The 26,321-nt window shown below is 42.2% G+C and overlaps 1 protein-coding gene across 6 annotated transcripts in view; it reads right to left on the reverse strand.

The window, feature by feature from the left end:
- Positions 1–26,321, reverse strand: part of MAST2 (microtubule associated serine/threonine kinase 2) — a 344,273-nt gene that overhangs the window by 106,257 nt on the left and 211,695 nt on the right. The gene's annotated exons all lie outside the window — the stretch shown is intronic.

Here is a 26,321-nt window from a genome sequence, read left to right on the forward strand (position 1 = left end):
AGATTTCCTCTTGCTGACTAGGATCAGTATCTGGCTTCACATTTCCTCCTGTACTGAATTCTGGAGTTGGGGCTTCAGATAAATAATAAGTACACAGGGCTAACCGTTATTAGGTCAACACCAGGATTTTATAATTCACCGTAGAAGTGATATTAATGCATTCTGTGCTGCATGCTGTTTGGATCAGTGAATATAGTTTACCAGAAAAATTCCCCACTCCTTTCTGAAACACACGCCCTTCTCATGCTTTATCAGTTGTTAATATCACAAAAACACAAACAGTAAAACGTTTACAGCATTTTAGTGTGTACTTCCATTTCAATTTGTCAATTATTTATTTTATATGTTATATTGGTAGATATTAAAATCTATTACAACTGCTATTTCATTATATCATGAGAAAACACAATAATATTAATTGGAAAAAGGTAAATCTGTAAAGTTTTAATACTGACCAATGTATTTATTTTCTTTTCAATTTAGTGTTAGCAAAATTGCCAAGAGCACATGGAGATGCAAGTGGGATTTCACCCTTCAAAGCAAGGAAATCGGAAGGTGAGTTCCAAACAAACTCTGAGAATCAAAGGGTCTTCATTACAGGTGCTGCAATACCCATCCACAATAACATGAATTGAGCAAAGTTTCAGGGCCAAACTCTGAACAGGTGCAACTCCATTGACTTCAGTGGAGTTGCTCCACCAATGAATTTGGCACCCTGTGCACATTTATTTATTTATTTACTTACTTACTTGCTATTGAGGGGTTTCAAAATTAGACTGTTTCCAGAGATCAGTGTTTTTCTCCCTTTGCTCACTGGTCCAGGTCTAGTTCTTGGAAAAGTTTAATTAGTCCTAAAAGCAATTTTAATGGACCAGTGAAATGTTTTTAGACCAAAGAAGCTGAGAGGTACCGGTTTATAAAATCATATTCTATTTATCATCTTTGTTTTTGTTCCTATACAAACTGTGACACGAGTTCAGCAGCAGCATCTCATGAATTGCTAGAGATTAATTTGACAACAGGAATTCCAAGTTTCTTTCAGTTATCATAAAACATTTCTACTTTGCTTTGATGGCTCTCAAGATAGAGTTTACTAATACGATGTTGGAAATGACGTGGCATGGCGGGAAAGAAAAATTAACGGTAATCAAATTGATATTATTTTATAGTGTCTTGTAACAAGATAAGCAGTTAATGCATACCACTGAAAAGATGTGAAACAAAGCTTCTCATTGACGTAATTGGTTCCAAACTGTTTGCAAAATATTAGGTACTGAAATGTTCACTGGTCCCTTAGTCTAACACTACATTTCAGCAGTTATCCAACTCCCAATTACCACAATTTAATGGGAAATTATTTTACAGTCACAGAACCATTAGTGTAGCTGATTATTAATTTTTATTTGAACATAGTAAGCTTTTCTGGTTGTTGTTCAAAACAGAAGTTAGAGTATGTTAAAAACAGAAAAAAACCCTCACAACTGGACTGCCAATAAATCACAGTAAAGTTGAAGCACCATTAGCTGCCACTCCAGCTCTTTAGTGTACTTAAAATTTCTGTGAAAATTATACAGCTGATTCAACACAATCCTCACTTACATTTAAGTACTATTCAGCAAGAGTCTATTCAAAAATTGATTGCTACTTTGCATATAGTATGCAAAATCTAACAGCATGAGCCCAAGAAGCTTAAAATCTCATAGTTTATAAATAGATTCTTAATGTGCGTCTTGAGTTACTCTGTTCCATTATCGTAGAATACAAAACAGAATACTGAGTTCAAAGACTAATACCAGAGAAGCATCCCATTTATACTGTTAATATAATAAACCCTTGTCCCGGTAAACACAACCAAAGTATTTTAATATGAAGTACTGTATATGAAAATTAAGTTGTTTTCAATAGGCAGACATTAAATGGGGGTCTTTCTAGTCAGATTCTAGGTGGGTCAATACTAGGCCCTTCACTATTGAACATTTTCATCACTGATCTGGAATTAAATATCAAATCACAACTACTAAAATTTGCAGATGACACAAATGATTGGCAAGTGGTAAATAATGAGGAGGGAAAGGCAGTCAAAGAGAGATCTGGATCACTCAGGAAGCTGGGTCCATCAAACAAAATGTGTTTTCATACAGCCCCAAGTGCAAGGTTATACATCTAGGAACAAGGAATGAAGCCAAGGGACTGTGTCCTGGAAAGCAGGGACTCTGAACAGAGTTTAGGGGTCACAGCAGACAAGCAACTCAACATGAACTCCCACGGCTATGCTGAGGCAAAAAAGGGTTAACGTGACTCTTGGTTATATGAGCAGGGAAGCAGTGAACAGGAGTAGGGAGATGATTCACCTCTATACATGGCACTGATGAGACCAATAGTAGAATACTGCCTACAGCTCTGGTGTCTACATTTTAAGACGGATGTTGAAAAATTGGAGAGGATGCAGAAAAAAGCCTCAAAAATTATTTGAGGGCTAGAGAAAATGCCTTATAGTGAAAGGACTGACTTCAAAAGCACTAACTGGTTCAGCTTATCTAAAGTAAGTTTGAGAGGTGTCTTGATTACAGAGTTTATGTACCTTCCTAGGAGAAAATACAGGGCGATAAAATAGTTCTTTAATCGCGCAGGGAAAGGCATAACAAGAACCAATGGCTGGAAGCTGAAGCCAGACAAATTCAAATTAGTCCCACATTTTGAACAAAGAGTGATTAATCACTGGGAAAAAAATACCAAGGGACATGGTGGATTCTTCATCTCTGGATGCCATCAAATCAAGACTGGATGTCTTTCCAGAGATTAGGTTTTAATCAAACAAGTTATTGGGTTCAGTATAGAGGTAACTGTGAAGTTTAAGGGCCTGTGATATACAGGAGGTCAGACTAGATAATCTAATTGGTCCCTTCTGGCCTTAAACCCTTTACTATTTATAAACTCTCCAAACTGTGCTAGACATTTCCCTGCCCAAAAGAGCTTACAACATAAGATATGGCATGACAGAAGATAGCAACAGCAATGGGAGGGGAAAAGGAAGGACAAAGTTTACAAAATTAGAAGTCAGATGGTTACAGTAGTCAGATTAGTTCTATGTGCCTCTTAGTATTTTAACAAGAAAGAAAACTCTCACCCAGTGCTCACATACACTGAGTTTTATAATGGTCTATAAGCCAATAATTACTTTTACTTAATTATTTTAATTAAACCCATGAAAAGACTAGCCAAACTATCCCCTACCTTTGACCTCACCCTGCCCTGCTTTCACAATTCAACCCAAGATGTGGACTTTGATAACAACAGATGTTACCTAGAGACCCCTTATGGCTGAAAATTTACCCCTACGTTATTTTAAACAAGGTGTAGTTTACTACTACAGGATTTCTCTGTTTCCATAGATTTGTGCAATAGAGAACTAACATGCTAAACATATTTGGAAACATGTCAAATTCAGACTACCACTGCTGTCGACTAAATTGGCTCTTTGCACACCACACTACTTGGACCGCACACACACTATTCTTGACAAAAACTATGTACTGCCAAAAATTATTCTGGATCTAGAAAAAACATTTAAAATCCCAATTATTTTTTACCAGACACAATAAACTGGTAGTTATTTATGTTGAGAAATTTGTAACAATACCTTTACTGACACCATGAAAATATCATTTAAACTATGTCTAGAGTTAACTGCTCTCCCTGCAGTAAAAATAACATTTGTTACATGTGCTAAAATACTCTAAGTGCATTCTTGAAATTGAACACTGCAGGACATTGGACTTTGACTGGGTAACTGGATACTAGTTTTGGACTCTCTGACATGTGCTCTGTAGTTAGACACTCTTCTTCCAAGGTAATTTATGAGAACGTTTGTTAAAGTACCTGATTGCTATATGCAATCTTAGTGGTTTTGAACCAGTAACATACTAACAAATCTTGAGTCATTTTCTTCCAAGCCTCTATAAAAGACTAACTAATACACCTTGTTTTGTATTCACTTTCTGGCTGAACATGAAACCAATGAATATTTCAGTTTCAATAAGATCTACAATAAAATCAATCATAAAATAATTTTAACACCAAAATTCACTCATGCTCCTTCCCTTGCTCACAGGGGTACCGTGAGGCAAATTAATTAGTGTCGGTGAGGAGTTTACTCTATGGGAATGAGTACCACAGAAAAGCCAATGAGAGAATAAATAAATATATTCATTGTTGTTAAATAATACCTTAGAATCACAGATATTAGAGATGAAAGAGAAACTGCCAGGTTATTCAAGTCTCTCTCCTTCCCAATGCAAGACTGAACAGAAAAAATATATCTATAGTAGACAAAAGTTTACACCAACTACATGAAACTTTGGATAGGCTTTGGTATAAATTCTAACTTCAGTAAAATTGTTATAAAATCATGCAGATTTCTATTTTAACGCTTAATTTTTTTATAGAAGAATTAAGGGTTATAATAGAAGTTTGTGTTCTAACTAGTGATTTCTTTACATCAACCCAATTTTTTTTTAAAAGCTTGACTAACCTGTTGCCACTTTTCAAGTACTATCACTTTTAGGAGCAGATTTCATTCCAGAAATCCAACAAGTGGGCTCAATATTTGATGTACAGCAGAGTCATGCCTACTAAATGGAATCCATATTTTAGAATTAATACAGCTGCAGAAGATTATCCTTGATTACTTGTCTTGCCTAACCCTAACAATAAACAGCATTAAACCAAGGTTAATTATTAACTGGATTTTCCTCTGCCTTTAAAAGCAACTTTCAGACAAGATCTTTAACTGTCTTTTGTTGACATATTTCACAAAAAGTTTTTTATGAGAAACAGACATTTTGAAGATGAAAACAAATATTTAAGAATTTTTGTTCACAATGGAGCAAAATATTCAAATCTGAAATCTGCACATTAATGAAAGCACCAGCTGCATGGCAACGTTAACTAGATATGGAAGTTATAGCTTTAATTATAGTAATTTAGAGATGGAAGCAATTTTGTAAGCTTTGATAGAGCTGACAACAGGAATAATTAGTTCTTCAAAATAGATAAGAACAAGTAAGCATCTGGCTTAAAGTGATTATTTTCACATTCAATAATAGTTTAAGAGTTGTTCACCCCAGAACAACTGAAAAACATTGCTATTGTTCATTCTGTAAATTTGGTATGCTGCATACTACCATATCACATATGTTTCTAAAATGAATATGTCTTATTCATCTTTCCCATTGTGTAGCTGTGGCTTCCTAGAACTACCTTCTAACTTGCAAACACTCATTCAGTCCAGCCTGTTCACTTGTCTCCATTAAAGAGAAACTTGTGTTTGCATTTATCTATCTGGAACGTACGCCGACCACACAAATCCTCATAAGTGAAACTTGCTTGCAGGTTACTAAAGAAGTAAACCAAACAAACACTGCAAGTCTCTGACCAGACTAAGATTATAAAATTTCATTTGTTTTAAAAATTTATAAAATTCCAATTTGTTTGTAAATAACAAGTGCGACAACTAGTTATTTATGAGCATAAACATATAAAGGCCTTGGAGGGTTCCAGACTACTAAATGCTTCATTGCAGAAACCCTATTTACCTGTAAGGGAAATCTCTCTTTCCACTTCTAACTCATTCAGTAATATGAATCTAGGTAGCAGTGACCCGCTGGCTCGTGCTATGGGGCTAAACATAGCAGTATTCACTTTCCTCCTGGGGCTGCAGCACAGGATCTGAAACCTGGCCAGGTGGTGGGTCTGAGAGCCTGGTCTCCAGCTCCAGCAGGAATGTCTATACTGCTATCTTTAGCCCTGTAGCGTGAGCCGCCCAAGTCAGTTGACCAAGGCTCCGAGACTTGCTGCCGTGGGGTTTTTTATTTGTTTTTTTTGCAGTGCAGATGTACCCTTAGGCATAGATGCCGACTCAGTGGGTGCTCTGCAGCTCAAGCACACACAGAAAAAAAAAAAAGGGGGGGGGGTGCTCAGCACCCGCAAAGCCAGATTAATCTTTTGCTGGTCCCAGCATCTGGGCCGTGGTCCCGCCCCCTGCTCCACCCATGCTGTGCTCCGAGGCCACGCCTCCACTCAGCCTCTTCCCCAGGCCCCACCCTGCCTTTTCGCTCCCGAGGCCCAGCCCATCGCTAACATGGAGAGGGAGGGAGTGGGAGAGGAGCACCCACCAGCAAAAATAAAATCAGCACCTGTGCCCTTAGGTAATTATATAGCTGCCATTACCATATACCTGAGCATCTCCCAATATTTAATACACTTACCCTAACAGCACCCCTGTAAGATAGGGAAGTACTTTTATCCCAACTGTACAGAGTAGAAACTGAGGCAAAGAGAAACTAAAGCCCAGATTTTTAAAGGTATTTAGGCACTGCTCCACTCAGCAATGCAAGACAGAAGTAACTTAGGAGTGAGAGGGCATGTCTACACTACGAAATTAGGTCAAATTTCTTTAAGTCGACATTTAGTCTCCGATTTTACAAAGTCAACGCTGCATGTCCCCACTATGCACATTCCATCGGCGGAGCGCATCCCCACTATCATGGCTAGCATCAACTCACGGAGCGATGCACTGTGGGCAGCTATCCCACAGTTCCTGCTGCCAGTTGGAATTCTGGGTTAGGCTCCAAATGCCTGGGGGACAAAAACATTTTCGGGAGTTGTTTTGGGTACATATTGTCAGCCTCCCATGATGCACTTGCCTCCTCCCTCCCTCCCTCCCTCCCTGAAAGCAACAGCAAACAGTCAGTTACACACCTAAGCCTGGGTTACTTGTGCAGACGCCATAGCACGGCAAGCATGGACCCTGCTCAGCTGTACACTGTTGTTGTGAGCGTCACAAACACCTTGCACATTGTCCTGAGGTATTTGCAGAGCATGGTCAGGAGCCGCCGCGTGGAAGAATGTGATGCCACTCAAATAGCTGTGCTGGAAACCATGGAACGGAGCAATTCGCACACACTGGCAGTGGCAGCCAGGCTTGTTGACACAGTGGAACGCCACTTCTGGGCCAGGGAAATAAGCACAGACTGGTGGGACCACATAGTTATGCAGGTATGGGATGAGGAGCATGCATTTCGAATGCATAAGGCCACTTTCATGGAACTTTGCAAATTGCTTTCCCCAGCCCTGACGTGCATAAATACCAAAATGAGACCTGCTCTGACAATTGAGAAGCGAGTGGTGATAGCCCTGTGGAAGCTTGCAACGCCAGACTGCTACCGATTAGTCGGGAATCAGTTTGGAGTGGGTAAATCCACCATGAGGGCTGCTGTGATCCAAGTAGCCAGGGCAATCAATTCACTTCTGCTAAGAAGGGTAGTGACTCTGGGAAACATGCAGGACATAGTGGATGGCTTTTCCGCGATGGGGTTCCCTAACTGTGGTGGGGCGATAGACTGAACGCACATCCCTAACTTGGCACCAGATCACCTTGCAAAAGAGTACATAAACCGCAAGCGGTAGTTCTCAATGGTGTTGCAAGCGCTAGTGGATCACAAGGGCCGTTTCACCGACATCAATGTGGGATGGTCGGGAAAGGTACATGACGCACGCATCTTTAGGAATTCCGGTCTCTTCAGAAAGCTGCAAGAAGGAACTTTCTTTCCAGACAGGAAAATAAACACTGGTGATGTTGAAATGCCAATCGTTTCCTTGGAGACCCAGACTACCCCTTGCTCCTGTGGCTCATGAAGCCATACACAGGCAGCCTGGACAGCAATAAGGAGCGGTTCAACCATATGCTGGGCAAGTGCAAAATGGTGGTAGAATGTGCCTTTGGATGTTTAAAGGGGTGCTGGCGCAGTTTACTCACTAGGTTAGACCTCAGTGACAGCAATATTCCCATTTTTGTGGCTGCTTGCTGTGGGCTCCATAATATCTGTGAAAGTAAGGGGGAAAGTTTCTGGTGGGGTGGGCGGTTGAGGCAGATTGCCTAGCAGCCCCTTTTGAGCAGCCTGACACCAGGGCAATAAGAAGAACGCATTGAGGCGCACAGCATCTCCGAGAGGCTCTGAAAACCAGTTTCATAAATGATCCAACACTGATGTGACAGTTGGGTGTGTTGTTCCTTACCAAGCTGCCCCCTTTTTTGCATGTACCGCTCTGTAAACAAAACCCCCACCAACCACAGTGTGCACAGTGAATAAAGAGCCTCTTGTCCTCAATTCATGCATTTTTATTATGCTAACAAACACTGAACAGAGACAGCAATGAATAGCAGAGATAACCTGGGTCTAAGGGCCTGATAACATGGGGGGGGGGAGGGGCAAGGACACGTAGCTTACTACAATTGCACTGTCTAGCAATCAAAGCTGTGGGAATGAGAGCCTTCTGCTCCATGAAACATCCCCTGGAGTTGAGTTCCAGGGATAATGGAGCTCCTCCCCCCCACACAAATTCTAGGATGTCTGGGAGAGGAGCATATGGAACATGGTGAGGAGGGCAGCTGGTTCATCACTGGGTGCAGTAGGACTCTAAGGTCTAGATGCCTTTCCTGCACCTCAACCTCGACATATCTGTTTGCTCCCTCATGAGCCACTACATCTCCTCTTGCGCGTTACACTCTTGATCCCTGCATGCTTTCCTGCCTTCTTTATCAGTGGGCATGCTCTTCGACAGTGTAAGCCTCCATGCATTCAGCTGGGCCCTGTCAATCTCGGAGGAATGCATCAAATACAGAACATGTCTTCCATTGTCCACTTTTTTGCCTTCTATTCTGGGACAGCCTTTGTGCTGGTGTGGAGGAAGCATCCACAGACAAATGTTGCAGCTGCAAGGAAAAACATATTGTTGAAAACACAAAGTTCACTCTTGCAATGAATGAAACACTTCGGGGAATATATTTACTGCTGTGAGGTATGCGGCCAAATTTTGTCTTTTAAAAGAAGCACCTACCAGTAAGGTACAACACATGGCAGAGCGCTGGGCAGCAGATTTCGGTTTGCAGGCAGGCATGGTGAGCACACACAAAAGGGTAGGTGGTGTCAGGGAACACCTGGGGACATTTTTTGGTGGGGAAACTCTTGGCACATAAACAGGCTTTTCCAGGGAGCACCCTTTGCGTAGCTGGACTGGCCACCACTGTATCCCAATTGTTCACCTCAAATTAAACATTAACCACAATTGCATTTAAACCCTGTAGTGTGATTGTAAGTGTGCACTCACCAGAGGTGCCTTCCCCGCCATCACAGTCTCGCAGCAGTAGGTCCTGGGAGGGGACTGGCTCCAGAGTTAGGAAAACATCCTGGCGGTCGGGGAGAATGGATCCTAAGCTTGCCAGCTGTGCATTCTCCTCCTCCTCCTCTTCCGCATCAACAATGTGCTCCTCGTTGTTGCCCATGGCCCATGGGAGGTATCCACAGAGAGTGTTGGGGTACTGGTTGGGTCCCTGCCTAGAATTGCATGCAGCTGCTCATAGAAGCAGCATGTCTGTGGCTCAGAACCAGAGTGACTATTCGCCTCCCTTGTCTTCTGGTACGCTTGCCTGAGCTCCTCTATTTTCACCCGGCATTGCAGTGTGTCCCTGGTGTAGCCTTTTTCCTCCATGCCCTGTGCGATTTTGGCATAGATGTCAGCGTTTCTTTGCTGGTTTGGAGCTCAGCCTGCATAGCAATCAGATCCAGTGTCTCCTGTATGCTCCACGCTGGAGCACATTTGCAGCCCTGGGCAGGCATGGTCAGCTGTGGTGGTGAGCTCTCCACGCTGATCAAACAGGAAATGTAATTCAAAATTTCCCAGGGCTTTTCCTGTGTACCTGGCTGAAGTGCAGTGGAGTTGAAAGTGCTGTCCAGAGCGGTCACATTGTAGCACGCCGGGACACCTCCCAGAAGCCAAACCCGTTGAATTACACAGCATTGTGTCTACACTACCCCTAATTCGACCCGGGAAGGTAGACTCTAACGCTACTCCTCTCGCCAAGGTGTAGTACAGGTGTCAATTTTACAAGCCCTTTAGGTCGGTGGAAAGGGTTCAGTAGTGTAGACATGCACATTATAAATTCGACCTAACGTGGCATATGTCAATCTAACACTGTAGCGTAGACCAGGCCAGAGTCTTAAGCAGTTTGGATGCTTAGGAGCGTACGTCTCAATGAACGACAACTGGACTTAGGCTGCTGAGTGTCCAAGTCACTTTTTAAAATGAGACAGGCTCCTAAGTCACGTAGGCCTTGCCGTGCTGAGCAGAACACTGCCTAAACACTTAGACAGATCTGTGCCAAAATGACTTGCCCACGGTTACACAGGAAGCTTGTAGCAGAGCAGGAAATTGGATTTGAACGGAAGCAGCGCTTTAATCTCCACCCCCCGAAAGTCCCTCAATCACTGTGACAACACCACTATCCTCCCTATCACTCAGGTCTGGAACCCAGGTGCCATCTTTGACTTGACCCTCTCTTTTGATACTCTCATCCAGGCTATGTATAAATCTTGATGATTAATCCTGCATAACATCTCTAACATACAGCCTTTCTTCCTCACTCACACAGCTAAAGCACTCCTCCAAGCTTTCATCATCTTGTGTCTCAACTACTCCAACATCCTCTTCTTTGGCCTTAGCAAATGCAACCTTGCCCCTTATAGCCATTCAAAACACTGCTGCAAAATGCAGAGATCATTTTCCTAGCTCATAGCCTTGACCACATTTCCTTCCCTTCTGCATCCAGCCACTGGTTCCCCTTTCTCCATTGCATCAAATGCAAACTACTTGTCTTCACTTTCAATGATGCCAGCCTTCATTGCCCACTTTTAACATTTTCAATCAACCGCCCTCTTGCTTTCTTCTATTCTGCTCTTTCACGTGTGGGAGGAGCTCTCTGCAAACAACCACAAAACAACCTCAGTGTCCTCTTTAAAACCCTACTGTGCCACAGTGCCTACAAAACACTTGACAATGGCAAGGAAGCTGATGTGCTGAGGTCACTGCCTATCATGCTGACCAATACTGTTGCAGTGTTCCCTTGTGCTCCATCTGTCTACAGCCACCTGCTCACTCTTGTCTTTACTTAGATTAACTCTTTGGGGCATGGACCACCTTTACATTTTGAGTTCATACAGCACCTAGCACTATAGGGCCCAAGCCTGAAGTCATCTAGGTGATTCTACGATTCTGTCACAGTGGTCACCACTGTCATGGAATTGATTAATTTTGCCATTTATTTCAACTCCACTATGAAAGGTCACCACTGTCACAGAACCATGAATCCTGCCTTTTATACGGACCCTGCTGCCACACATTAACCGCTAATTAGTTTGCTTTGATCTAGTCCTCTGAAACAGGACTAGATCAAAGAAAACTAAAACAGTTAATGGGCAGCAGCAGGGTCCACACGAACAGTTTGTTAGTTCATTTTGATCAGCTGCGTCCCCTCCCCTACCCACTATTACCCCTTACATCCCTGTCTGCCATTTGCCCCTGCCTACTGCCCCTGCACCCACCCAACACCTGGTAGTTCCCCCACTCCACTCCTGCCTCCACTAGCCCAGCCTCTGTTCCCCATCTCTATCCCCCCTTTCCACTTTGACCCCACGTGCAACCTGAAGACCCCTCTCCCCAGTGACGATTTCCTAGAAGGGGCAGGACTGGGTCTTTACCAGTGTTCCCTGTGGTGACAACTCTCCGCTCCTTGAAACTACTTGGGGATTTGGTACCTTTCTGGTTTGTTCACTTAGCGATGGGATCGATTTCTAGACTCCTCTAGCAGCTAGACATTCTTAGGCAAACTCATTGTATTGCTCCTATTTGCCTGATACATCAGTTCTCTGCTGAGCCAATTGATCTCAATATTCAATGTCCTTATCGGGTGTACATTGATAGTAACTTAGGAACTGCCATATTGGGCGGGTCAGTGACCTTGTCCAGTATTCTGCCTCTGTCAGTGGGCAGAACCGGCTCCTTCCAAGGAAGAAACTTTGCCATAGGCCTTTATGGGATAACCTGCCCTCAGGGAAAGCTCTCTCTTAACTCCCAATAGCTTGAGGACGGCTGAAACTTGAGGGAACTGATGAGTTAGAATGTTGCCTGCCATCGTCACCTGAGCCAGTATCCTAATCAAGTCTCTGCCAGTCAGTGTATATGAGACGCCACCAAAGACAATGAGCTCTATCTTCTTTTTAATTCTGGCACTCAGCTTCCAGGTTATTGCACACGTCTTGAATCCAAAGGAGATTAACAAGCACTGAGGGAAATACTGAACCCTCTAAGTACCAAGTCATAACATTTCTTTTTTTTAAAAGACCAAGTCATTTTCTGTCCCCAGAGCCTGAGGAGAAAAACAAGCAGCCTCTAGAACAGGGGTCGGCAACCTTTCAGAAGTGGTGCGCCGAATCTTCATTTATTCACTCTAATTTAAGGTTCTGTGGGCCAGTAATACTTTTTAATGTTTTTAGAAGGTCTCTTTCTGTAAGTCTATAGTATAACTAAACTATTGTTGTATGTAAAGTAAATAAGGTTTTTAAGATGTTTAAGAAGCTTCATTTAAAATTAAATTAAAATGCAGAGCCCCCCGGACCGGTGGCCAGGACCAGGCAGTGTGAGTGCCACTGAAAGTCAGCTCGCGTGCCGCCTTTGGCACCCGTGCCATAGGTTGCCTACCCCTGCTCTAGAATGAAGGATTTTTTCACAGAACTGGTCTAGAATGGAACTATCCTTGGCTAAGACCATCCAGTTTTCCACTGTCCGTAAAGAGAGGGGGAACTGAAGTATCAAGAATTGTGATGCCCTCAGTTTCAGCGTGGGAAACCATCTGATGAGATGCCTTGAATTGGAAGGCGCAGGGGGAGTTGGTGCTCCAGGGTCCCAGCATGGGAGGATTTTCTGGGTACTATTCTGTCCCTGTGGGGAGTGGCACTATAGTCTTCTGTCAGCTGATTGGTACAACTACCTACTTAAACAGAGGAGAAACAACCAGATTGGCTGGAGCCTTTCCCCCACACTCCCCAAGAGAAAAGAAAGCATCACATAAGGTGCACTATAGTGTGTCCTTCTGTCTAACTGTAAATTAAGGTAGTTCTATATATGACTGAAAGCAGCTGCACATCTGACAGACAATAATTGGAAATACAAGATTTCGTTGTCAGCTTTAGGCTGCACTTTGGCACTAGTGCTCAGCTAGAGGGAGGGAAGAAAGGAAGAACTTTTTCTTAAGAGGCAAAGGAAGAGAAACATTAGTGAGAATAAAAATAACTGCACTTAAGTGCAAAAGCTATACATTCAGTTGCCAATGCACACAATAGTGAAGATCTGAGAACATTTCTGTGCTTAAAGGGTTACAGAAATACAAAACCAGATGTTCTTGGAGTTCACACTTACTTCTATTACCATTCCACATGTTTCAGCATCTTAATGAATATACCAGCTGAAGAGAGTAAGTCCTTAACAATGCAAAGGTTATAAAGCACACAGTTTTAAGATGCCTAGAATATTTGTTTCTTTTTCTATGAGGAATGCTCATGGTTCTCTCAATTAAAAGCAAATTTTCATCTAAAATACTGTTTTGATTTTTACATAACTCTTTTTCATTTTCTTATTTAGAAATCAAGTTCAAGACGCAGAATCATCTCACAAGTTAGAAAGGAGTCTCTCTGAACTGTGGAAGGAAAGGCTAAAAATGGTCAGCTAATTAATGTCGAACTTGCCCAGTGTTTCTAGTTGCTGCACACGTGCCCCATCCACTCTGTACAGTCTAGACCTTTTGAATTATTAATAATAGAGGAAGAACTCTGCCAAGTCAAATGAAACAAATGTCATAGTGAATTACAATGAAGAGGATAGCCATTCTCAATATAAATCAAAACCCGTGTTCTCCTTTGTCATTCTGCATACATTCTCTTCCGCACCCTCTCCCCCCCACCCCCCCAAAATAACCCCATCTTCTGTTTTTCATTTCAGGAAGCAAATAAACTCATGGAAGAGAAATTGCTAATCTTTGGAAGAGTCACAATATGCAGAATATAGTAAGAAAAATACAAAACACTATCCTCGTCAAATATGCAGAGAATAGGCATCACAGTCTACATCTATCTTATTATTGCATTACACGGAGATGAGATAATGCATGGATTTCTTAGAGGGGTGGTTTAACAAGCCAAACCCTAAAAGCTGGCCTAGATATTTTTATTTTCCATTTTCCCCACTTGTATTTTCCGAATTTGGAATGCTTCACACACAGTAATTAGCTCTGTAAGTGGGTCTCTTCTCAGCAGTTCTCATAAAAGATTAATTATATTTTCAAGTTTGTATGCCACCAAATATGAAGTTAAAAAATCAGTCTCACAAAATTGCAAAGTTAGTTTACATTGTTTTAAATGTTTGAAATATTTTTTGTCCATGTCACTTACATAGTATAAATTTACATGGTTGAAAAAAATGATATTAACATTTTCTAAACACCCTACGCAGCTGCATTCTGAACATCTATCTTACAAGCTATACATTAAAATAGTACATTTTCCGGATATGAAACTGTATTCATGTATAAAAGTATTCTGCCTATCAAAATACGCTCATACAGAAGTCACTCTAAGCTGTATCATGTAGAAAATGGAAAGTTCATTTTAATAATACATTTTCTTAAAAATCAGACTTACTAATCTTATTTGTCAATAAACCACCTCTTTATTAGCTAATCACAGTTTTAAAAGTCTTAGTATAAAAATAATTTATATTTGTATTTTAAATCTACTTTTACTCTAACAGTGCATCATTAAACATGCAAAGTCTTATGTTTGCTTTTCAGAAATAATCTCAGCATCAGGCTGGCTTAATAGAGCTTCAGTTTCTCTAGGGAATATGAGTATTTTAATATTGTTGCATACTGGAGTAACAACCAAGAACATTCATGTGAAGGGTGTTCAGATACACACTATTTAATAATTTGCAACATTTCAACCGGTATGCTATATATGCTAAATAACTAGAACCTATTAGTAATGTGATAAATATTTTCATTTGGTACAGTATTCAAATAAAAAAAACTATTTAGTATCTTTTTTGCTGAAAGCCATAGCATTAAAATTCATGCTATCATTATGATTTGCAACCAAAACCCCTTCAACAGAGTGTATGAATGCTGACGGGAGATGATTTGCCAAAGAGCCTGAATACTTCCACCACAAAATAGAATTGTGAGAAAACGTTTTCTCCACTTCATAAACACTATCACGTCTGACTGAATTTAAAATATTGTCAGGATTAGATTAATGCCAGTACATTATTTATTCCAAGGAAACAAATTATCGGAAACAAATCATTGACTAGTGAATGAAAAACAACCCTCTGCCTCCGCCAAAATGAATTAAAAAATCTACATGCCCAGCATATTGCAGGCCGATTATTCCTCGTCCTCAGGTAGGGAATGACTTTACCCAGCCAATAACATTAGTGGTTTACTTTGCAGACTCCTGACTGCTGGTGTTAATCACTTACAGAGTGTCACATCAATACCAGTTATTGGGGGCTGTTCTCTTCAGTGCCATCAAACAGGTTTTGCCCCATCTGGTGAAATGGCCATCATCTTTCTGACTGAGTAAAGGCACTACTCATTGCAGTGGATAAAGGAGATGGATATTTAGAAAAAAAGACAAGAAAGTTGCAGGAAAATCCCAGACTTTTCCAGACCAAATGACGTGTTAGGAAAGTCTCATTTCGACTGTAATCAGAGTCCATTCTGGATATCATAGTTGAGAGCTGAATGCTCTAGTGATGTGGAGACAAGAACCCTATTTCTAATTCTGGCTCTGACATATTAATTGATATCAGTAGTGCAGTAGCATCTAGGAGCCCATGTGGCTAGGTTTTATACAAACACAGAACCAAAAGACAGCCCCTGCCCCAAACAGTTTATAATCTAAGAGATGTAATATGCAGCCTTGGACAAGTCACAAGATCTTTGCTACAATTTCTCCATCGGTAGAAGGATTATAAAAAAAAAAAAAATCTAGTTCTCATAGTTACGGTGTGATGACTTGTCAACTGCTTGAAGATAAAAGCACAATATAAGTGCTGGGCATTTATTATTTTGAACGTGAATTTAATATCTTTCCTGCATAAAACATACACCTCTCCCTCAATATAACGCTGTCCTCAGGAGCCAAAAAATCTTACCGCGTTATAGGTGAAACCGCGTTATATTGAACTTGATTTGATCTGCCGGAGTGCACTCTTCCCCCCCCCCCCCCCGAGCACTACTTTACCGCATTATATCCAAATTCGTGTTATATCAGGTGGCGTTATAACGGGGTAGAGGTGTACCACATATGTTTAGAACAAATACTCTCTAGTGTGGCTAAATACCTATCCTATTAAGAACTTCTCTCAACACAAACGCATAGTCCAATATCAGTGAAGGATCTACCGCCTCAATCAGTCATGTGGTTTCTATGCTACCTAGATTCACAATACTACTATTTCATTAGCCTCATTTTGGTTCTGAGGTGGACACTTAACTGAGGAAATGGTTGTAGCCGGAGGTCATATCTCTGCTGCTACTGTTATTTATCAGGTTAGTGTCATTTTGCAAATGGACAAGTCAGAACAGAAATTAACTTTTTTTTATTAATCTTACTTCATACTTAATGAATTCCAAAGCACTTTACAACCGGTTACATTACAGTAACATCCCAGCACTGCTAAGGACTGTGCAGACACAGGCCCCAAAGAGCTTACATTCTAACGGCAGCCATATGGGGAAATCGGAGAATGGGTGATTGCAGGTTACTCAAATAAGATTACTGAGTTGATTTGTGCACGTCTTGTTAAAAAATATGTTCCTCAATATATACAACTCCACCACTCTCCCGAAAATCCTCTTCCAGAGCAACGTGCTGTCATAACCAATTAATCCCCACAACATCCAGCCCCCTTCACCATCCAAACTCCCTTTGTTACTGTCAACATCCCATACTGCTCTTCATGTTAAGCACCTCCTAGACATTTTGGGCTTATTCCAGAGTGAAGCTAAATACACAAATACACTTGAACGTATTTTCAAAACCCCAAACTGGGGCACCACTGCATATTCTCTCCTTTTCCCCCCATCCCCACACCAGTTGGTGTATTTACTGTCTCCAGCAATTTTTGCCCCACATACTCCTCCCCTTAAAGTGAATTTTTTATTCTTTTCCCCACGTAGGTACTATGATCCTCTTTTGTGCTTTATTTTCCTCAACTCTCCCTCCCTCCAAGTTTTCCCGTATGTTATCACGCCTTACTTTCAGTCAGTATACTTTATTCTGCCTCTTTTTTTTTTTTTTTTTTTTTTTTAAATCTTCTGCTCTTCCCCATTTCCCCTCCAGCCTAGCACTGAACTGACCTAAATTTTTAGAAAGACAGCCTGAGCTGGTTCCAACTTCTCCCGTTTTAATTTTGTACATCTTCAACACAAATGATTTATTGAAGCTGACCAGGTCACAAATTCTAAGCAATATATAACACCCATTTTAGCAGTTCCTGGAAATGACAACACTATAGCCTTTTAGTTTACTTACATTTGTAATGGTATAATTTTATTTTACTTTTTTACTTAAAATCTATTAGGTAAGATTGCACATGGTATTCTGATCCTACATGGCTCTCACTTTTCTAAATAGCTACTGTTTGCTGACTTCTAGTTACCAGTATAACCTCAGTATAATTACTGTCATAGGAACAAAGTCCTGCAGTTAGGACGGAAGAATCCCATTCACTGTTACAGACTAGGGACCGAGTGGCTAGGAAACAGTTCTGCAGAAAAGGACCTAGGGGTTACAGTGGACGAGAAGCTGGATATGAGTCAAAATGTGCCCTTGTTGCCAAGAAGACTAACGGCATTCTGGACTGTATAAGTAGGGGCATTGCCAGCAGATCGAGGGACGTGATCATTCTCCTCTATTCAACATTGGTGAGGCCTCATCTGGAGTACTGTGTCCAGTTTTCGGCTCCACACTACAAGAAGGATGTGGAAAAATTGGAAAGAGTCCAGCGGAGGGCAACAAAAATGATTAGGGGGCTGGAGCACATGACTTATGAGGAGAGGCTGAGGGAACTGGGATTGTTTAGTCTGCAGAAGAGAAGAATGAGGGGGGATTTGATAGCTGCTTTCAACTACCTGAAAGGGGGTTCCAAAGAGGATGGATCTAGACTGTTCTCAGTGGTACCTGATGACAGAACAAGCAGTAATGGTCTCAAGTTGCAGAGGGGGAGGTCTAGGTTGGATATTAGGAAACACTATTTCACTAGGAGGGTGGTGAAGCACTGGAATGGGTTACCTAGGGAGGTGGTGCAATCTCCTTCCTTAGAGGTTTTTAAGGTCAGGCTTGACGAAGCCCTGGCTGGGATGATTTAGTTGGGAATTGGTCCTGCTTTGAGCAGGGGGTTGGACTAGATGACCTCCTAAGGTCCCTTCCAACCCTGATATTCTATGATTCTATGAACACTTCTTTACCTGCACAAGTTGCTTCCAAAGACAGCATCAGTGAGAAAGGTACATAGTCTCATAAGAAAACATTAAGACATTGCGGGCAGGGGACTGGACTCGATGACCTCTCGAGGTCCCTTCCAGTCCTAGAATCTATGAATTTACAGTCACACAAATATTACAAGAGAGATATTGTAATGTTCACACCAAAGTATTGCAAATAATTCAGTGCTAATTACATTCTACATATGTAAATGAAAGTAAACTACTTAGGTTACAAAACAAAATATAAGTAATATTTAAGGATGCTGCAGCAGGGTTGGAGAATTCTCTAATGGACACACTAGGAAAATAACTGAGCCCAGCAAAACTGGGAGGCTCAGTGAGTAGAATGTAAACATTTCCACCTTCATTTCAAGAATAAGTTGTTTTAGATTCAGAACAGTGCTCCAAGCACTGCCTATCTCCATTTACCATGTGCAAAGTAGTACTGCCTGTTGCCAAATCAAGACAAAGGTGAGACATGCATGCTATTTTAATCCAAAACACAGACTGAGAGGGTACATATTGTCCAACATTTGTTCGGGGCCTTCTCAATATCTCTGCAACAGAAAGATTACTAAAGATACTTCCAAATCAATACTGATTGAACAACAAACTGAAAATGAATCTGATGAGATAGGAAATGGCTCAAAAAGTCACAAATGCTGTGAGCTTAATTATTACACAGAAAGTTCTCAGAGCAGCAATGACGCAGGCATAAAACCAGGTACAAAGATACACAATAATGGCACAATCAACAGTATCAAATAGCAAGTATTAAGGTATTGAGCCTGTTACTAGTTTATAAAGGGAGGCCAAAAACAACCTTTAGTTTGAGAAGTGAATAACACTGACAAACAGGAAGAAATGAAAAAGATATTGGAGTGATGAAAAATATTCAGTAAATGAGGATTCTGGGCATGGTCTGGCTACAGATTTACAAGCAAAATCAAATTAACAATCTAAGATAAAAAGATTGCATAATTAACCTGAAGTGAACTAAGTAAGGAAAACTTCTATATGATGTGTTTTATTAGAGGATTTAAATCGTAGGGACATATCATGGTGGTCTCACATTGCCACTAATAAAACATCCTTGGCATTTGTAAAAAATTGTAAACAAAACTTTCTAAAACAAGAAGTACTGCAACCAACTTGGTAGTTCTATGTTAGACCTCAGTCTGATGGACAAAGATGAGTTGTCACCGAACAAAAAATTGGTGATTGCCTAGTTGAAAGTGATCACGACCTAATTTTATTTGTCATGTGCAAACAGAATATAGTCCTGACCAGTAATTATAGATATCTATATCTATCTATATAGATAGATAGCTATAGACACACACACTTAGTACTTTAAGAGGGCCAATTTCCCAAAGTTGAAAACAATCATGAGCAAGATTGAGCAAATGTGAATGATAATTGAGAGTTGCTTAACAATGCTTTATTCAATGCTCAAAATAAGAATTCTGAAATCATATAAGAAGTCTCCTTTGGTTAAAAACCCTCCTAGTTTAAGAAGGGTAGAGAAAGTAGCAATTAAAAATACAATATAACAAACGGAAAAAGAGGAAGTTGATAGAGAATACAAATCTGCATTTAGAAAATGTAGACAACTGATAAAGAAAACTAAAAGGTTTTGAAAAAAAAATCTATGGCCAGTAGGATTGAAAACAATAGGAAGAAATTCTTGAAGTGTATCAGGAACAAAAGAAATCCTAAAAACGGTAAAGGTCCAATACTAGATAAAGGATGGTAAAAAGGCAGACGTAGTCAATACAAATTTTTGTTCTGTATTTGGAAAGAAGCAACATGAAATATTCATATCTTATGGCGATAAAGAAATATTTTCTACTCCATCAGTAGCTAGGGAAGATATTATACAGCAACTGTTAAAGATGCAATTTTTAAATTGGCAGGACCAGATAACTTGCATCCAAAAATATTAAAACAATTAACTGTGGAGTTGTCTGAACCACTAACACTGATTTTTTTTTAAATGTGGAACACTGGAGGAAGTTCCAGAAGACTGGAAAAAGGCATGTATATGTAAATCCAAAACACCAGAAAATTTTTCTTTTACAGCTTGAAAAAGTTAGGTATTGCTTCCCTGAAGCAACAGTTGTGCTCATAAAGGTTCAGTAACTGACTAATGACTATTAAAAATGTCTCTGCCTACAGATATATAATATATGATGTAAGAAGTCATATTTTGTGTAGTCTCTCCCAATTCCTTAAATAACCTATGCCTTATATAGAACATTTTGCCCTAAGATGTACAGTCACTTGTCAATTTGAGCGGCGAACAGCAGAGGCTAACAGCGGGAGTTTGCCTGGGAGCTGTCCAAGAGGAGGTACGCTAAGTGCTGCATTAGGGGAGCTGTGTTGGTGAGTATCTGAGTGCCTGCTGCTGGGACAGTTGGTCAGTTTGACCGTGTGCTTGATTGCTTGCTTGTTTGTTTGAAAAGTGTGAATTGGGAGTGCTTTGTTCCAGGTGGGCCTTGAGTGGGCCTGACTGGTATATAAGGGCAGTCAGCAGCGAACCAGCTGAGCGGCGAACAGCAGAGGCTAACAGCGGGAGTTTGCCTGGGAGCTCGCGTGGGGAGAGCGCACCGAGGCTTTCATCTGCAGGTTTCTCTGAGTAGTTCCTGCAACAGTTGAGGAAGCTCTTAAGAGGACGGTGATATGGAAGGTGAGCAATCAGCTGTTGTAACCTGCACAGGTTGTGCCATGTTTGTCTTTCTTCCACAGGACAGAAGCGACTTTGTCTGTACAAAGTGCAAGCTGGTCTCCATATTGGAAGAGAAGGTTCAAGGGCTGGAGAAATGAGTATCGACTGAGTTGCATAAGGGAAAATGAAGATTTCCTGGACAGACGTCAGGAGATGCTTCTACGGCCGCAATGTTCTGAAGATTCAGAGCAGGCGCAGCAGGGACAGAAGGATTGTGAGGAGGTTTGGCAGCATGTGACCTCCAGAAGGAGAAAGAGGAGCGTCCATGCACCAGCAATGGAAATACAGGTGAGCAATCGTTTCCATGTTCTCTCTAGAGGTACTAATGCAGAGAGTGGACTAGATGACCCATCTGAGGGAAGGGAGCAGAAGGAGACTCCACCGATTGGAAGGCAAAAGATGCACTGTCCTAGGGATGGGGGTTCCACGACCACCACTCCCAAGAGGAGGAGGAGGGTGGTGGTGGTCGGGGACTCCCTCCTCAGGGGGACTGAGTCATCTATCTGCCGCCCCGACCGGGAAAATCGAGAGGTCTGCTGCTTGCCAGGAGCTAGGATACACGATGTGACGGAGAGACTGCCGAGACTCATCAAGCCCTCGGATCACTACCCCTTCCTGCTTCTCCACGTGGGCACCAATGATACTGCCAAGAATGACCTTGAGCGGATCACTGCAGACTACGTGGCTCTGGGAAGAAGGATAAAGGAGTTTGAGGCGCAAGTGGTGTTCTCGTCCATCCTCCCTGTGCAAGGAAAAGGCCGGGGTAGAGACCGTCGAATCGTGGAAGTCAACGAATGGCTACGCAGGTCGTGTCGGAGAGAAGGCTTTGGATTCTTCGACCATGGGATGGTGTTCCAAGAAGAAGGAGTGCTAGGCAGAGACGGGCTCCACCTAACGAAGAGAGGGAAGAGCATCTTCGCCAGCAGGCTGGCTAACCTAGTGAGGAGGGCTTTAAACTAGGTTCACCGGGGGAAGGAGACCAAAGCCCTGAGTTAAGTGGGGAAATGGGATCCTGGGAGGAAGCACAAGCAGGAGAGCGCAACAGGGGAGGACTCCTGTCTCATGCTGAGAAAGAGGGACGATCGATGAGTTATCTTAAGTGCCTATACACAAATGCAAGAAGCCTGGGAAACAAGCAGGGAGAACTGGAAGTCCTGGCACAGTCAGGGAACTATGATGTGATTGGAATAACAGAGACTTGGTGGGATAACTCACATAACTGGAGTACTGTCATGGATGGATATAAACTGTTCAGGAAGGACAGGCAGGGCAGAAAAGGTGGGGGAGTTGCGTTGTATGTAAGAGAGGAGTATGACTGCTCAGAGCTCCGGTATGAAACTGCAGAAAAACTGAGAGTCTCTGGATAAAGTTGAGAAGTGTGAGCAACAAGGGTGATGTTGTGGTTGGAGTCTGCTATAGACCACCAGACCAGGGGGATGAGGTGGACGAGGCTTTCTTCTGGCAACTAGCAGAAGTTGCTAGATCGCAAGCCCTGGTTCTCATGGGAGACTTTAATCACCCTGATATCTGCTGGGAGAGCAATACAGCGGTGCACAGGCAATCCAGGAAATTTTTGGATAGTGTAGGGGACAATTTCCTGGTGCAAGTGCTGGAGGAACCAACTAGGGGCAAAGCTTTTCTTGACCTGCTACTCACAAACAGAGAAGAACTAGTAGGGGAAGCAAAAGTGGATGGGAACCTGGGAGGCAGTGACCATGAGATGGTCGAGTTCAGGATCCTGACACAAGGAAGAAAGGAGAGCAGCAGAATACAGACCCAGGACTTCAGAAAAGCAGACTTTGACTCCCTCAGGGAACAGATGGGCAGGATCCCCCGGGAGAATAACATGAAGGGCAAAGGGGTCCAGGAGAGCTGGCTGTATTTTAAAGAATCCTTATTGAGGTTGCAGGAACAAACCATCCCGATGTGTAGAAAGAATAGTAAATATGGCAGGCGACCAGCTTGGCTAAACAGTGAAATCCTTGCTGATCTTAAACGCAAAAAAGAAGCTTACAAGAAGTGGAAGATTGGACAATTGACCAGGGAGGAGTATAAAAATATTGCTCAGGCGTGCAGGAGTGAAATCAGGAAGGCCAAATCACACTTGGAGTTGCAGTTAGCAAGAGATGTTAAGAGTAACAAGAAGGGTTTCTTCAGGTATGTTAGCAACAAGAAGAAAATCAAGGAAAGTGTGGGCCCCTTACTGAATGAGGGAGGCAACCTAGTGACCGAGGATGTGGAAAAAGCTAATGTACTCAATGATTTTTTTGCCTCTGTCTTCACGAACAAGGTCAGCTCCCAGATTGCTGCACTGGGCAGTACAGCATGGGGAGGAGGTGACCAACCCTCTGTGGAGAAAGAAGTGGTTCGGGACTATTTAAAAAAACTGGACGTGCACAAGTCCATGGGGCCGGATGCGCTGCATCCGAGGGTGCTAAAGGAGTTGGCGGGTGAGATTGCAGAGCCATTAGCCATTATTTTTGAAAACTCATGGCGATCGGGGGAGGTCCCAGATGACTGGAAAAAGGCTAATGTAGTGCCCATCTTTAAAAAAGGGAAGAAGGAGGATCCGGGGAACTACAGGCCAGTCAGCCTCACCTCAGTCCCTGGAAAAATCATGGAGCAGGTCCTCAAGGAATCAATTATGAAACATTTAGAGGAGAGGAAAGTGATCAGGAACAGTCAGCATGGATTCACGAAGGGGAAGTCGTGCCTGACTAACCTAATTGCCTTCTATGATGAGATAACTGGCTCTGTGGATGAGGGGAAAGCAGTGGATGTGTTATTCCTTGACTTTAGCAAAGCTTTTGATACGGTCTCCCACAGTATTCTTGCCGCCAAGTTAAAGAAGTATGGGCTGGATGAATGGACTGCAAGGTGGATCGAAAGCTGGCTAGATTGTCGGGCTCAACGGGTAGTGATCAATGGCTCCATGTCTAGTTGGCAGCCGGTTTCAAGCGGAGTGCCCCAAGGGTCGGTCCTGGGGCCGGTTTTGTTTAATATCTTTATTAATGATCTGGAGGATGGTGTGGACTGCACTCTCAGCAAGTTTGCAGATGACACTAAACTAGGAGGCGTGGTAGATACACTAGAGGGTAGGGATCGGATACAGAGGGACCTAGATAAATTAGAAGATTGGGCCGAAAAAAATCTGATGAGGTTCAACAAGGACAAGTGCAGAGTCCTGCACTTAGGACGGAAGAATCCCATGCACTGCTACAGACTAGGGACCGAATGGTTAGGTAGCAGTTCTGCAGAAAAGGACCTAGGGGTCACAGTGGACGAGAAGCTGGATATGAGTCAACAGTGTGCTCTTGTTGCCAAGAAGGCTAACGGCATTTTGGGCTGTATAAGTAGGGGCATTGCCAGCAGATCGAGGGACGTGATCGTTCCCCTTTATTCGACATTGGTGAGGCCTCAGCTGGAATACTGTGTCCAGTTTTGGGCCCCACACTACAAGAAGGATGTGGAAAAATTGGAAAGAGTCCAGTGGAGGGCAACAAAAATGATTAGGGGTCTGGAGCACATGACTTATGAGGAGAGGCTGAGGGAACTGGGATTGTTTAGTCTCCAGAAGAGAAGAATGAGGGGGGATTTGATAGCAGCCTTCAACTACCTGAAGGGGGGCTCCAAAGAGGATGGAGCTCGGCTGTTCTCAGTGGTGGCAGACGACAGAACAAGGAGCAATGGTCTCAAGTTGCAGTGGGGGAGGTCCAGGTTGGATATCAGGAAAAACTATTTCACTAGGAGGGTGGTGAAACACTGGAATGCGTTACCTAGGGAGGTGGTGGAGTCTCCTTCCTTGGAGGTTTTTAAGGCCCGGCTTGACAAAGCCCTGGCTGGGATGATTTAGCTGGGAATTGGTCCTGCTTTGAGCAGGGGGTTGGACTAGATGACCTCTTGAGGTCCCTTCCAACTCTGATATTCTATGATTCTATGAATGAAAGTGCTCAGCTGCCATTAAAAATGAGAATCACAAATGCATGAGAGGAGAACAGACCTTCTTCCTTGCCTACTGCTTATCACATCTTTGTGGGGGGGGGTATAGGAGGGGGTTCACAAAGATAAAGTACAGTAGAACCTGGATAAGTGTATTCCAGTTAACATGATCTTTCATTTATTCATAACATCCTGATTTCTTTCACTGAATTTTTGCATTATTCTACTGAAGCCTCACTGGAACTCATCCATTATCCCTTTCACCTCATTCTTAATTGCATAAAAGAACAGATTTGCTAACAGTTGTGAGTGAAATGCCTGTTATACTTTTTCATACAGTACAAAATTATTTTCAAATCGAAGACTCTTCTAGGAGATCGGACAGAATTTTACTTTCTCCCAAACACTTGTGTTTTTGTCCTGATGCAAAATTGAAATACCGCCCAAACTAAGTCAAACTGAGATTTGATTCTTGTATTTCCACTCCCTTTAGAAGTGCCAAACTGAGGCCATTTAACACTGTGCTAAATTAGACTTATATAGGCTTAAAGAATGGACCAGAATATTACCAAAAGCTTTGCACTTTGAGACCTTCTTTATCCTTTCCATCACAGAGGAGACATTGATGTACAATATTTTAGTCATTTGGCCAAGGAAATGTGTGTTGTAAACCTATCACAGCTACGACTTTAATAAATAATAATACTGAGAACATAATGTTCTAAATTTCACATTTTTAAGCAACAGCAAAAGCACATGTTCTCTCCTAGTATCAAACAACTGTTTTTCTTCATTCCATACACACCTGTTCCCAATCAACATACACTAAGTCAATAGAAGAAATCTTTCCTGAATGCCCCCTTCTGGCCTTCAAACAAGCCTCCAACCTCTTCATCAGAAGCAAGCTCCCCACAGACCAGGACACACCAACTCAAAGCAGCACCAGACACTGCCAGAACAAGAGATGCAAAATCTGTAGACATATCTCCCCTGCTAGGACGATCAACGCCCCCCACAACACACCTTTCAAGATCCATGGGTCCTACACATGCCTATCACAACATTTGGCATATCTCATCAAATGAACTAAATGCTCCAACAACAATTATATGGGTGAAAATGAGACAATCACGATGCTGTTAATGAACTTGCACAGAACACATTTCACAAAGTGATCACTCCATATCTGACCTCTCAGTCCTCCTCAAAGGAAAC

Source organism: Malaclemys terrapin, chromosome 8, assembly GCF_027887155.1.
Source record: "Malaclemys terrapin pileata isolate rMalTer1 chromosome 8, rMalTer1.hap1, whole genome shotgun sequence".
In the NCBI taxonomy this organism is placed as follows: Eukaryota; Metazoa; Chordata; order Testudines; family Emydidae; genus Malaclemys; species Malaclemys terrapin.